Raw genomic sequence first — 14413 nt, 5'->3', positions numbered from 1 at the left:
TTTGGCTCTGTCTGTCAACGGTACCTGCCAATACCCTTCGGTTAGGTCTAAAGTGGTTAAATAACATGCTGTACCTAACTTTTCAATAAGCTCGTCCACTCGAGGCATTAGGTATGCATCAAATTTAGACACCTTATTTAATTTACGAAAGTCATTGCAAAAATGTAAACTACCATCAGGCTTTGGAATGAGCACGATAGGACTTGACCATTCATTATGTGATTCTTCAATTACATCCAACTTTAAAATGTTCTTAATTTCCTTCGACACTAACTACCGTTGAGCCTCTGGTATTCTATAGGGTCTCATATTGACCTTAACCCCCGGTTCAGTGACTATATCATGTTTAATGACTGTTGTTTTACCAGGTACTTCCACAAATAAGTCTCAGTTTCTTATGAGAAACTCTTTAGCATCACTCTGTTGGGCAACTGAGAGGGTGTTAGCTACTACTACTTCCAGAACCAGCGGTAAAGCAGGTATCAGGGAAACCGGGGTAGCTGACAGGGCTACTCTTTCTTTCCAAGGTATTATAAGGTTTACATGGTAAATTTGTTCTGGTTTTCTTTCCCTGGCTGATATACCTTGTAGTTAACTTCCCCCACTCTTTCCATTATTTCAAAGGGTCCTTGCCATTTAGCCAACAATTTACTTTCTACAGTAGGCACTAAAACAAGCACCCTGTCACCAGGAGCAAAGATACGTACTTGGGCATTACGGTTATATACCCGTTGTTGTGCCAATTGGGCTTGCTCAAGGTGGTCTCTTACTATTGGCACCACTGAAGATATTCTTTCTTGCATCTGGGAAGCATGTTCAATCACAGATTTATAGGGACTGGGTTGCTCCTCCCACATCTCCTTGGCGATATCCAGTAACCGCCTAGGGTGTCTCCCATACAACATATCAAAAGGTGAGAACCCCGTGGAGGACTGGGGCACCTCTCTAACTGTCAGTAACAAGTATGGTAACAAATATTCCCAATTTTTCCCATCTTTGTCCACTACCTTCTTTAGCATATGCTTTAACGTTTTATTAAACCTCTCTACTAACCCATCAGTCTGTGGGTGATACACAGAGGTCCTTAGTTGAGTGACCTAAAACAAGTGGCACAGCTATTTCATAATTCTGGACATAAAAGGCGTACCCTGGTCCATGAGGATATTATTAGGTATCCCAACTCTGCTAAAGACATGTACGAGTTCCCTAGCAATAGCCTTTGTCGACGTATTGCGTAACGGGATCGCCTCAGGGTATCTTGTAGCATAATCTAATATTACCAGAATATATTGATGCCCCCGGGCAGACTTTAGTAAAGGACCCACCAAATCCATAGCTATCCTTTCAAATGGAACTTCAATAATGGGTAACGGGACAAGCGGACTTTTAAGGTGTGGCCTAGGAGCATGGTATTGACAATCTGGGCAGGATGTGCAGTAATCAGATACATCTTTATGGATCCCTGGCCTGAAAAAAACGCTGCAATATTCTCTCTGAGGTTTTTTCTACTCCTAAATACCCTGCAGTTATGTGACCATAAGCCAAGTCCAAGAACGTTCTCCTATAAGCCTTAGGTACAATTAGCTTCTTCACAATATCCTCACCCTTTTTGGACATTAGGTACAATAACCCTTGATTCATTGCCATGTAAGGGTACGACAATCTATTATCGAGCACTAGGGGTTCTCCATCAACCATTTTAACATTTTCCCTAGCCTTTAACAGAGTGGGGTCCTTTAACTGCTCTGAGGCAAATATATCTTTTCTCACTTCAAGTTCAGGCCTACAATCAACTGGTTCCACCACATTTTCTACTTCAGTAGGAGCTACATTCTCCTGTGCTCCACTACTGCCCTCGTCACCTTCTGTCTCACCAAGCATATTTGAGAAAGGAAACGTTTCAGATTCTGGGAACACTTCCACCCTCACCGCATCTGTAACATTATTAACTGGGTCTGGGCTATTTACTTGTGTAACCACCTGGGTTCCCCACAGCTCCCAGAAGTGGGGGGGAAATCTCGCCCCAGTATTGCATCAAACCCCAAACGAGGAATTAATCCAACAGTAAATACCACAGAACCAAACTGTGTTACTGTGTTCACTGCAGCGGTAGCATAATGCTGTGTATCTCCATGTATACAGGTTACCCAACACTTTCCCCTTGATGTTTTACGGGGCTCACCAACTCGGCTTTCACAAGTGTCACCATGCTACTGGAATCTAGTAGAGCCTTTACACTTTTGCCTTCTATGGTAATTAAACACATCTGTCTGTCTGACTCAGGGTGTCGGTCTGCAGCACAGGCCCATGGGGTGAAGAAAGACATTCTGCGCTGTACACAAGCAGTATCACATTGCATAGGCTCTGAGGTAAGTGAACAATTAGCAGCAATATGGCCTAATTCACCACATCTAAAACATCTTATAACATTTCTATCAAGTCTTATACGAGGTTGGGGCCTTCTTGATATAACTGGCCAAACTCTATGTCCCCAACCTTCAGTCTCTGGATGTTTCAGATCATTCCACCGCCCAGCACCCTTTTCCCCTGGAACAGTCTTACCCAAACTAACTGGAGAGCAGCGTAGCGGAACTAGGGTCAGCGGGGTATACTCGTTAGTTCCTCAGCTGCCAGATACCTCTCGACCATCTCCACAAGCTGGTCTGCTGTTTTGGGGTCTTCATGGCTTACCCACTTGCGCAGAGTTGCAGGCAGGGCCCATAGATAGCGATCCATCACGATCCTTTCCACAATTTGGGGGCCTGTCAAAATCTCCAGTTGTAACCATTTTTTGGTCAGGTGAATTAGGTCATGCATCTGTGAGCGGGGAAGTTTATCCTCCTGGTATCCCCAATGATGTACTCTTTGCGCCCGGACAGACATTGTGACACCCGAACAGGTCAGAATTTCAACCTTCAATTTATCATAGTCCTTGGCATCACTAATGCTTAGATCATAATATGCCTTTTGCGACTACCCAGATAGGAAGGGAGCCAACAGGCCAGCCCACTGAACTTTAGGCCAATTTTCCCTTTCAGCCGTTCTCTCAAATGTTGTTCTCTAGGTCATCTTTTGAAGAAAATGACTAGTCGGTATAGAGCTGGAGCTATCTGTGACTTCCGGGGAAACCTTGCCAGGCAGGGCCGCAAATGTCTGCACCACCGCTTCTAGGCCTAGGTTTCCTTGCCTCAGGGACTCCTCAATGGCTTGAAATCGCCTGTTGGACTCTTCATTGGTTATCTTCCTATTATCTGCCTATTAGTTTCCTGCTGAGTTGCAATAGCTGCCTGCTGTACCCTAGTAGCTTCCTGCTGAGCTGCATTATTTGCCCTGGTAGCTTCCTGCTGTACCCTGGTAGCTTCCTGCTGAGCTGCAGAAGATTGTATCAACACTTTGACTATATCTTCCATGTTACCTCCTGATGCAGGAAAAGGGCAGAATGTAGCCTTCTTAATCAGCTGGCGATGTCCCGGGTTAGGGTTCATAAGACTTTGTCATATAGAGTACTTTCCCAAAATTGGGTGCCTGTCTCTTTAAATTTTCACAGAGTGTCTTTTTGGGTTGAGAGCGGAAGGCTTCTGTTTTTCCTTGTCTATTGTAGCTTGAGAAGCAGCCAATTTTAACTTTATACAAACAAAGCACTTTCTTTATAGAATGAGCACCTCACTTGACTTAAGATGTGTGGCACTACAACACTCAGCATATATCACAAACTTTTCCTTTAAAGTCTCTTGCTCTTTGCTTATGCACAGAACCAGGCAACAACCAACTTGTGCTTTGCAGAAATACACATCTTCAACAACATATACTTGGGTTCTCTACCCAGACTTAACGAACACACCTGCTTTAAAAGCAATTAAACTCAGTCCATGAAAAACACTTGATTTATTTGCCTTTAATCTGTGTCTCCTTGCTCTTTGCATACACTTCTGTTTTTCCAACACAAATAGCCAGTTTTCACTGACAACATTTAACTATGCAGAATATCTGTTTAAACAGTATTTCACAGTAGGATTTATTCCTCACATCCACGTGGTTCTCTGGTTCCCACTGTTGCTGTGCATAAACATTCCAATTTTTAGCTGCTTTTATCCACATGACAAGACATGCATGTATTTTCCCACAGTGTCTGTCCCTTTTAAATTTTCCAAGCACACACACAGAGCTGGTTTCTGCAAGTATCTCCAAGGCTGCTGTTATTCTTGACATGCACAGATCTTTGCAAGCCAATTCTCCACCATATGTAGTATAATCAGGGGAATAGGTACTATATTCTTGGTGAACTGCAGCAGTAACCACACAAGTCCAAAGGTTTCAGGATAACAGCCACAGCCCGTTTATTCACTAGCTAGTAAACAACACAAAATATAAACAAATCCTAGCCTTTTGGCTACTAGCTAATACATTTAGCGAGACCCTCTCTCAGAACTACAACATAATATTGCTCACTGCAGCAGAGTGTCTCAGGAGGCAACTCACCTCCTCCCCAGGTCTGAGACCCTGGTTGCATATCCCAGCTGCCTTTTCACAGGCACCTCCCAGGTGCATCTCTCGATCAGTCTGTTTTAAAGTACAAACGATGGGAACCTGGGACTTATGTACCTGCTATTTACCACTCCCCAGGGCCTCTGTCACAATATATATATATATATATGTATATATATATATATATGTATATATATATATATATATATATATATATATTGTTATGTTGTTTAGGTCATTTTTCTTCGCATCTCCCGGTTGAAACAATTGTATTTTTCTTATATTGTATTCTGCACCATAGCTGAAGGATGGTGCAAAAGAAAAGAGAGATCAAAAAGTGCAGGATTTACAGCACTGGAATATGAATAAAGATGTCTGACCTTTTGCAGATCATCTGGTGCTGAAAAGTTTGTGAACCCTTTAGAATTTTCTGAATTTGTGCAAAAATGTGAAATTTACTGTTGGATCATTTTGATAACTAAATGAATGAAAATGCATATCCTTTGGCATGTTCTTTGACTTATTGGGTTCTCTTAATTTTAAGACTGAGAAAATCTAAACACATGGTCAAATTTATGCAGAAATTCAGAAAATTCTAAAGGGTTCACAAACTTTCTGGCACCACTGTATGTGCAGGATGAATGGAACTTCCAGCAATCACACGTCCATGAATGGCTGTTACTTTATATCCTTGTCCAAACTTTGTTTCCCTTTTGTCTTTTTTGTATCCCGTAATTGCCTAAAAAATAAAAATAAGTAAAAAAAGGGATATAAACAGAAAGTTTTTATCTCTCAACATGGTCCCATAACATGCAGCGTTTCAACATAATGTATCAGAAAAACATTGGTGGGAATATATGAAAGGGTTGTACAGGAAAAGGTTACTAAGAGATTGATTGATTGGCAGGACAAACCTTCTTTATATCTTAAATATCTTTTATAAAACCATGGTGTATGTGGTAACAGAGAAGGGATTAGCTCTCTATGCATTGACAGTAAAAGGATTGAGAAGTGCACTTGCAGCTCCATTAATTAAACCGTCAGAAATAGTCTGGCACAGAAACTGCATAAACATCTGACTATGAATGCTGGCAGGTAATGACCTCATAATGGAGTCAATAAGGTCAACGTTTTTAAGTTCATTGTCTTATTGTGAAACTTGACTTTTGTGTCTGATATCTTGGTTATACTGTAAACTTTAAATTCTTTGGTACAATTAAATGACTTCATTGTGGATCACTTGTCCAACACTCAATAAGTCTAATTTTATAGAAACTGTATTTTACACCCAAGGCACATGTAATAGACGTCTACATAATATATTGTATGGAAGAGAAAATAATAACAATATTTAACAAACAATATCCAACAAACCAACTTTATTCAACTGAAACTAACTGTACAATACTAGTGGTATTATCTGAAGCCCAATAGCCGAGAAGATATCCAGAGAGTAGTCAGACGTTTGCCGGGTCGGTACACAAGCGGGTAGTCAGACATTTGCCGGGTCGGTACACTAGAGGGTAGTCAGACGTTTGCCAGGTCGGTACACTAGAGGGTAGTCAGATGTTTGCCGGGTCGGTACACAAGAGGGTAGTCAGACGTTTGCCGGGTCGGTACACTAGAGGGTAGTCAGACGTTTGCCGGGTCGGTACATTATAGGGTAGTCAGACGTTTGCTGGGTCGGTACACAAGAGGGTAGTCAGACGTTTGCTGGGTCGGTACACAAGAGGGTAGTCAGACGTTTGCCGGGTCGGTACACTAGAGGGTAGTCAGACGTTTGCCGGGTCGGTACATTATAGGGTAGTCAGACGTTTGCCGGGTCGGTACATTATAGGGTAGTCAGACGTTTGCTGGGTCGGTACACAAGAGGGTAGTCAGACGTTTGCTGGGTCGGTACACAAGAGGGTAGTCAGACATTTGCCGGGTCGGTACACTAGAGGGTAGTCAGACGTTTGCCGGGTCGGTACATTATAGGGTAGTCAGACGTTTGCCGGGTCGGTACACTATAGGGTAGTCAGACGTTTGCTGGGTCGGTACACAAGAGGGTAGTCAGACGTTTGCTGGGTCGGTACACAAGAGGGTAGTCAGATGTTTGCCGGGTCGGTACACTAGAGGGTAGTCAGACGTTTGCCGGGTCGGTACACTAGAGGGTAGTCAGACGTTTGCCAGGTCGATACACAAGCAGGTAATCACAGATGCAAGGTAGAGTAGCAGGAGCTGAGCAAGCAGAATACTCAAGCACATGTCTGAACCAGGAAGTGCCATTTATAGGCCCAAACAGGAAACAGGATCCAAGATGGTTCCTCTTCGATGCCAAACTGGCCATCTTGGACGAGGACAAATCTAAGGGCAAGTTTGCAAATACAGAGACCTCTAGCGGTCGGAGGTGCAAATGTCAAAGTAATTCCTTACACTAGCGCTGCAGAAAGTTACATGATTATATATATATTACGCGACCTATTTAGCAAACTGCGATAGCCTAAAAATCCAGAGAAAACAGCTGTTTGGGCATGTATGACTAGACGTCTTGCCTTAATTCATAATAACCGTTCCTATAAAAAATTTATAATAATTAATATTAATATATTGAATATATCTATAAGAAACTCTGAACTGATATTAGTATTATTAGTGGACTGAAGTCCGATAACACTATCATATCACAATGTTTGAGGGCGATCAGTCAGATACCGCTACTTGAAAGAACTAACATTTGCACATTGCTCAGGTGAATGGAATACAAATCACTGCTAATTCAGCCCCACATATAAACGCAGGAATGATCAAACTAATCATTATGAAAGTCCTATAAAAGAAACTAAAATACAATATCTATGTACACACACACGATCCCCTGAAGAAGCCCGGGATAGCGGGCGAAACGCAAAGGAAAACTGAATTCACTCCATTTAAGAGTGATCCATCACCACTTCAATTTGAGTCCTACAGGTGAAGGAGCCAGGACTAGTCCTTAACCAACGCTATTTACCACCGCTATTTAGGATAATATGTCAATATAGCACAGATAGATTCTTTGTGTATTTAAGTTTTCTTTTATGATATCATTTGGTATTATACACTGCAGTGTCTAACAAACTAAGTATAGAGCAAAACGTATAATTATCTTTTATTTCTGTTCTGTGGCTTTGCAGTCTTTGGACACCTGTATACCAATGACATAGTTTGAGTGGGTTACATGTACACTAATTTTATGTCTATATATATTCACTTATATTAACACTGACAGTTTTTACTAACAGTGATAACATTTTGGGGGTTGTTTTATGAAAGAGGAACAATAGAAAGTTCACCTTGATATTGTCTTTATTAGTGTTCTTGTATGTGCTGGTTTCTCCCAGGAGAGAACTACTTGGCTGGGGTAGCTAACAAAGACACACCACAACCAGTCAAGCCACATAGTCCTGAGAGGATGGGTCATGAGGGACAAAGCTGAAGTCAGTGGGTTGGAGAATGTAGAATCATGAGGGACAAAGCTGAATGCAAAGGATTGGAAAATGTAGAATCATAAGGGACAAAGCTGAAGTCAGTGGATTGGAGAATGTAGAATCATGAGGGACAAAGCTGAAGTCAGTGGATTGAAGAATGTAGAATCATGAGGGACAAAGCTGAAGTCAGTGGATAGAAGAATGTAGAATCATGAGGGACAAAGCTGAAGTCAGTGGATTGGAGAATGTAGAATCATGAGGGACAAAGCTGAAGTCAGTGGATTGGAGAATGTAGAATCATGAGGGACAAAGCTGGTCAGTGGATTGAAGAAGGTAAAATTATTGTAGAAACCAGCAGAATTACAAAGTGTCTTTATTATAAACAGAGTTTACATAGGAAGCAAATAAGTGCAGTCAATGGTTAATGGGAAGCATAGTTCATAGAAGCAGCAGGAATAACAGGTATAATGTATAAATGCAGAGTCCAAGAAACAACAGGTGAATGGCAGCACATGGAAGCAGAATGACCAGGATTACCAGGTTTAGCAGATGAAGCAGGAGACAATGGAATCCGCTCCTTAAAGGGAGGCTATGTTAGAACTCTGTCTTTAATTCTGAATTAGGCCTGCAGTACCTTTGTGCTACTAGAAGTGCTGCTATTATGCCTGGACAGTTTCTCCTTGCTTGAAAAGGGTTAATCACTCATCATCTGAGCTGCATCGTGATCACCTGTGTCTGGCCATTATTAGCCTGCCTTTCCCAACAGACTAGAGATAGTTCATTTGTCTCTGCTGCTGGTTTCTGTGATATTCCTGTCTGGATCCTGACTTCTCCCTGGCATTTGACTCTTGCTTGGTTTCATCGTTTTGTACCTCCTCTCGTGACCCAGACCCCAGTTTCATTTGACCTTCTCATGCTTACTCCCTGATATATTGTGGATCTCTTAGTTTCTGACCCCAGGCATTCCCAATTCTCCTTTTGCCTGATTCTCCCATGGATCATCTAGTGCCTCTTGCCTTCTGGTTTACCTGTGCCTCGTGCCTCCTGAGTAACCTGGTAATTCAGTCTCTTTCTGCCTGCGCTTCTCATCACCCAAAATCATTGCCTTACATGAACCAGTTAAGTGTCATGATAATATAACTTAGAGTTATGATGCATGAAACCTCTTGAATTTTTTGTTCTAGCTTACGTATCCACTTTAATCCGAGACTTTTTATCTGTCAAGACCAGACTAGACACATAATGATCGATTTTATGAAATTTCTGTGGCGGTATAAATACCGGGACCTGCTGCACTACATAAATAATTTTGGGTTGTGTTAGCATGAACCCGGTCTGATCTGGGTGAACCAACTCAGGGGCAAACACAGGATTTGAGGAGGGGGTTGCCACGCCACGCCACCAGTGGTCGTGACCAGCATGTGTAGGGGTGTGGCTATAATTTTACACAATCAGTAAGGCACAACATTCCGTTGGTCCATTAAAATGCGTATGCATTGCTATGTCAAGTGTGCAGCTAAATACATGAGACAAAGAACTGAATAAAAAAAACAGTTATAATTACAATAAATGATAAGCAAAGTGACACTGTGCAGTCATAGTGAATGTGGCCAAACATCATAAGTGAGGCTTTGTACTGAGAGATTATTATAGATTACTCTGGTTATACATACAACTAAATGCTCTTAAACTGCAGATTGAAGAGTCCTAACCTCTGTTACCTTACCCCTTATGACATATTTAAACAATAAAACATACCTTCATAAATAAAGACGCGGACAACTGTTAAATTTAACTAATTTACGTTGTGATTTATTAATTGGATTATAATTGGCTTAGATTTTCTATTCGGTGGTGGAGAAGGCAAAGATGGTGAGGCGACCCCGATTGTGTCAAAACTTACCAAACAGTGTATGGCCCTGAGGCACTAACCACTGGTCCCAGGACGACTCCTTTACGATTGGCCGGTGCTAAATCTGGCTTCAGTTTACCTGTCCCCCCTCTGGGCTCGGAGTGTCCTGCCCGTACAGGGCAGTCCAAGGAGTTCTGTTTAATGAACCAAGAGCCAAGGTGTTTCGAAGAGGGTAGTGCCCTTTGGCCAATCAGCGGTAGCACCGTGTGACCGGTTGCCGACTCACCAAATTTGCCTTCGTGCCACCATCTGTTCCGCAAAGCAAAGGGTTAATGACATATCATAACACCAACAATGCGGTGCGGTGGGTTTTTCCAGCCGGGTAAGAAGGCTTCCACATGCTTGTGCCCGGCGTATATCCTCTCCAGGGCGTCCCTCCCATCCCATTGGCTGGATACAGGAGAGGAGTTAACCTTAAAGCTGCAGGTACCATTTGTTGTCCCTATCACTGAGTTTAGGGACGTTTCGCTTAGGGCTGCACTTGTCATATGCTTAACAGACTAGATGCTGCATACAAGGAATAATTCTTGAAACTCAACACATCCCAGCGCGCTCCTGTGCGCTTTACAACATTGCTCTTCAACAAACGTCATGTGCTGTATCTTTTCCCATAGTAACAAACCCTGCTTACTGAGTATTCTTAAATAATATCCTATATAAGATGCTTATCTGTTTATCATTGCTGTATCACACAAGCTGAATTCTTCAGATATGGTCAAATGTTATACTGTACAGACATTAAAATCACTCATAGGTGGTCTATTTTGTACTTTTAGGTGATATACTGTTTTGTATGCTCATGTTAATGATATTCAGTGTTTGCTGCCTCATGGAAAAAAATTAGGAAATGATGAAACACGTTTTTGGCACAAGCTGATTAGCAATTTACAGAGTTTTGTGGCTTGTTTCAACTGGTAATTATCTAACTAGAATAGTCAGACTATATCACAAATGCATATCTTCTATCTGTCCCAATTTAGGCAGGATAGGGTCACACTTGCAAACACACACACACACACAGGGTCAACACACAGACATGTAAACTGTCACATACACAGACAAGCACAGACTCACACATACACAAACACACAGGATTAAACACACAGACATGTAAACTGTCACATACACAGGCAAGCACAGACTCACACACACACAAACACACACAGGATCAAACACACAGACATGTAAACTGTCACATACACAGGCAAGCACAGACTCACACACACACAAACACACACAGGATCAAACACACAGACATGTAAACTGTCACACACACTCTTACCTTCTTCTGCCTCTTGCATCACACCCATGCTGGGGCGGGGCCAGACTGCCGGGCAGAGAGCTGTGCTCACACAGCGGGGGAGGGGTCTGGTAGATGATTGCAGCTACAAGCAGTAATGGCTGGTCCCAGGAGAGGGGCCACTGTAAGCATACGTTACCCCAGGTAGGACAGGGGTTTCTGAGGACTAGGAAACCCCCTCTGGGGGCGCGCCTGCAACTCCTCACACTGTGATAGAGAACCTGAGTTAACTGTGCATCGAAGATTTCCAAGAGCTGAGGGATATAGAATGCCAAATATTTTTTATATAATTCAAATTGGTATCCCATCTCCCCTCATGCTATCTGTCACAGATATTTTTAAGAACATTTTCAGACTCGATGGCCCACCCAGTACAAATCAAGTTGCAAGTAGAGAGGGTGTGCAGAGAGCATGACAAAACTTTAGAAGTGTGCAGTCCAACCTACCACTTTAGGAACATTCATTTCGATTAAATCGACTTTTCTCCTAAAACACTGCCGAAATTCAACACGTAAAATTAGCACATGTAATAAAACAGTTCCCATGCACTGTATAAAATAAAACCAATTAGCACACCTGACTCGTGCTCAAGCACCTAAATGCAGAAGGAAATATTCATGTACATTCATGTACTGTTACATCTCTATAGCTACAAGAATAAATCAAACATCATTAGCTAGAGCCCAGAAAAACATACGATAATTGACAGCCAAGAAAGCATAATTTTTAGCGTGCAATACTCAGCGCAGGCCACGTTAATTCACTGGGAGACTGTAGGAAAAGTGGTAGTAGAGCAATTGGCGGACGAATGGATCACTTTGTCAGGTTGACTCATATTAGTATTCATGTAATAAGCAATCCAGGTTGAGGTTGTAATAGATTTTCCAATAACAAATACCATAAAAAAATTACAGAAAATATTCCAGTTTGGAAGGTCAGAATCGTTGGCTAATTTGGAAACAAACACTGGAGCCTCAGAATGCGGTCACACAGGCTCGGTTTGACTTGCTGATAATATCTAATTGACTTTGATCCAATTATTGTACATAAGGGAGGTCTGATATGAACGAGCATTTTGTGGCAAGTGGGTGGCATGTAGTTGAGTTTTGAATCGAGCGAAGGGCATGTGGGGGCATTATGGGAAGAGTGATGAGAGATTGCCTTTGGTGTTTTGGGACTGTACTATCATTCCTGAAATGAACAGTACTGTGCAGCCCATTTGAATGTTGGAGGGCAGCATATGCGGCCCATGAAGTATGTCAGGTCAGAGCCGTCTTAACGCATGGGCACACTGGGCAGTTGCCCGGGGACCCCACGAGTATAGGGGCCCCATAGGCTTGCCAACTTTTCAGTATATTATTCCGGGAGATTTATTCAGAACCTTCAAAGCCTCTAAAACGTTTAGGTGGACTAATCACCTCAGTATCAGCTGTTATCTGTACTTGCGATCTTGCTGTTGGTGAATACATATATTGACCTTGCGGAAAATAACATACACGTACTAATTGTACATAAGCAAGACAAGATCAACACACATAATTTTCTGAAGCCGTAAAGCTATTATAAAGTTCTTTTAAAATGTTTAAACAGCCCATGTCAGTTGCCTCCCCCTGCTACCTACTAAACGTAAATAATGAGAGAAATGGAACGGAGCGCAATGAATTTTGAAGGCTATGAAGCGACAGCGGCTTTGTTTCAGTTTTAGGCAGGGCCTCCGCGCACTGCTTTGCCATGGGGTCTATAATGCTGTTAGGACAGCCCTGTGTCAGGCTGTCTATCACTGGTTTAGGGGCACAAAAGGGTCTCCACCTGGTAAACTCAAACTCTTGGAACATGAATGAGCTTTAATTATCAGTAACTTTACAGCAAAACAATGCTGGCTTAAGAAAACAAGAAATACCTACCCCCCCATTCAGAGTTTTACCTCACTTTGTAGCCCCGCTATAGTCATTGGGCAGCTAGGCACCTCCGACTACTACTCCAGCTCAACAAGAGACAGCTGGACATCATCATCATTTATTAATATAGCGCCAACATATTCCATAGCACTTTACAATTGGAGACAAACACAGTAAACTAATAAACAAACTGGGTAAAACAGACAGAGTTGAGAAGGTCCTGCTCGTAAGCTTACAACATCATCAACAATTCTTCCCAAGAAAGTACCCAAGTCATCTAAGAAGGCACCAACGGCAGCAAAGAACCGTGAAGAGACCAAGAAACTGGCAGCTGTTTTCAAATCTCCCACTGTATGGCTGACATGATTGTTTTTTCACTGGCTTGAGCCAGGCAGCGGGAGAGTGGCAGAAGCAGCGTGGTGCTGGGAATTACAGTGGTGCTTGTATAATTATCAGTCTCACATGCTGCATGACTCCACTGAAATTAGATTACATGACATCAGGCCCGGCCAACCTGTGGCTCTCCAGATGGTGCTAGCTATAAGTCCCAGCATGCTTTGCCGGCAGAAAGCCAGCAGATAGCTGGCTGGGAATGCTGGGACATGTAGTTTCAGAGGTTGTCCTGACCTGCATTACAGCCTGTGTGTTTGCATAGAATCAATGCAGCCATGTGTCTGGTTTTAAATGGCTGACTGTAGTAACTAGTAAGCAGCCATTCATCATTGGGTATATGACTAACACCACAGTTATTTGTGCAAATACTCTATACTGTAAATAGACTTTGTGTAACCTCTCCCACCAACAACAGCAATTCACCTAGTGACCAGAATAAGAGCCTTGAACAGGAAGAAAGATTAAATCCCGGCATCCAAGCACACACTATGGGGCACATTTATCAAAACTCGCAGAATATGAAAAATAGTTTTCAATCCTTATCGCATTGATAAGGATTGAACTATTTCTCATATTTATTAAAAAAGCAACACAGGAACAGCAGTTCCGAAAAACTGCTGTTCCTGTGAAGTGGAAATCATACTTACCACGGCCTCTTCGGTTCTGAAGCAGCAAGCGATGAACGGGGCTCCTCCTCTGACTCCAGTGCGCATGCGCCGAGTGAAACCCTCGGGCATGCGCACAGACATCTCTGCTCTCGCTCTGCAACTGTAGTTGCAGAGAGCGAGCGGTGAGTGACAGGGAGGGATCATGTGATCCCTCCACACATGCGCTGTCCAGCTCAGCTGACAGCACTGAAACTTTTCATTAATGATAATGTACGCCAGCTTCAGCTGACGTACATTAACATGTTTGAAAAGTTAATTACATTCATTGTTAAATAGCGTTACTGAGCACTCCTCATACATTGTTATGG

This window comes from Mixophyes fleayi, chromosome 6 (assembly GCF_038048845.1).
Source record: "Mixophyes fleayi isolate aMixFle1 chromosome 6, aMixFle1.hap1, whole genome shotgun sequence".
Lineage (NCBI taxonomy): Eukaryota > Metazoa > Chordata > Amphibia > Anura > Limnodynastidae > Mixophyes > Mixophyes fleayi.
The sequence above is the reverse complement of the archived record's forward strand: the minus strand, read 5'-3'. Positions refer to the sequence as shown.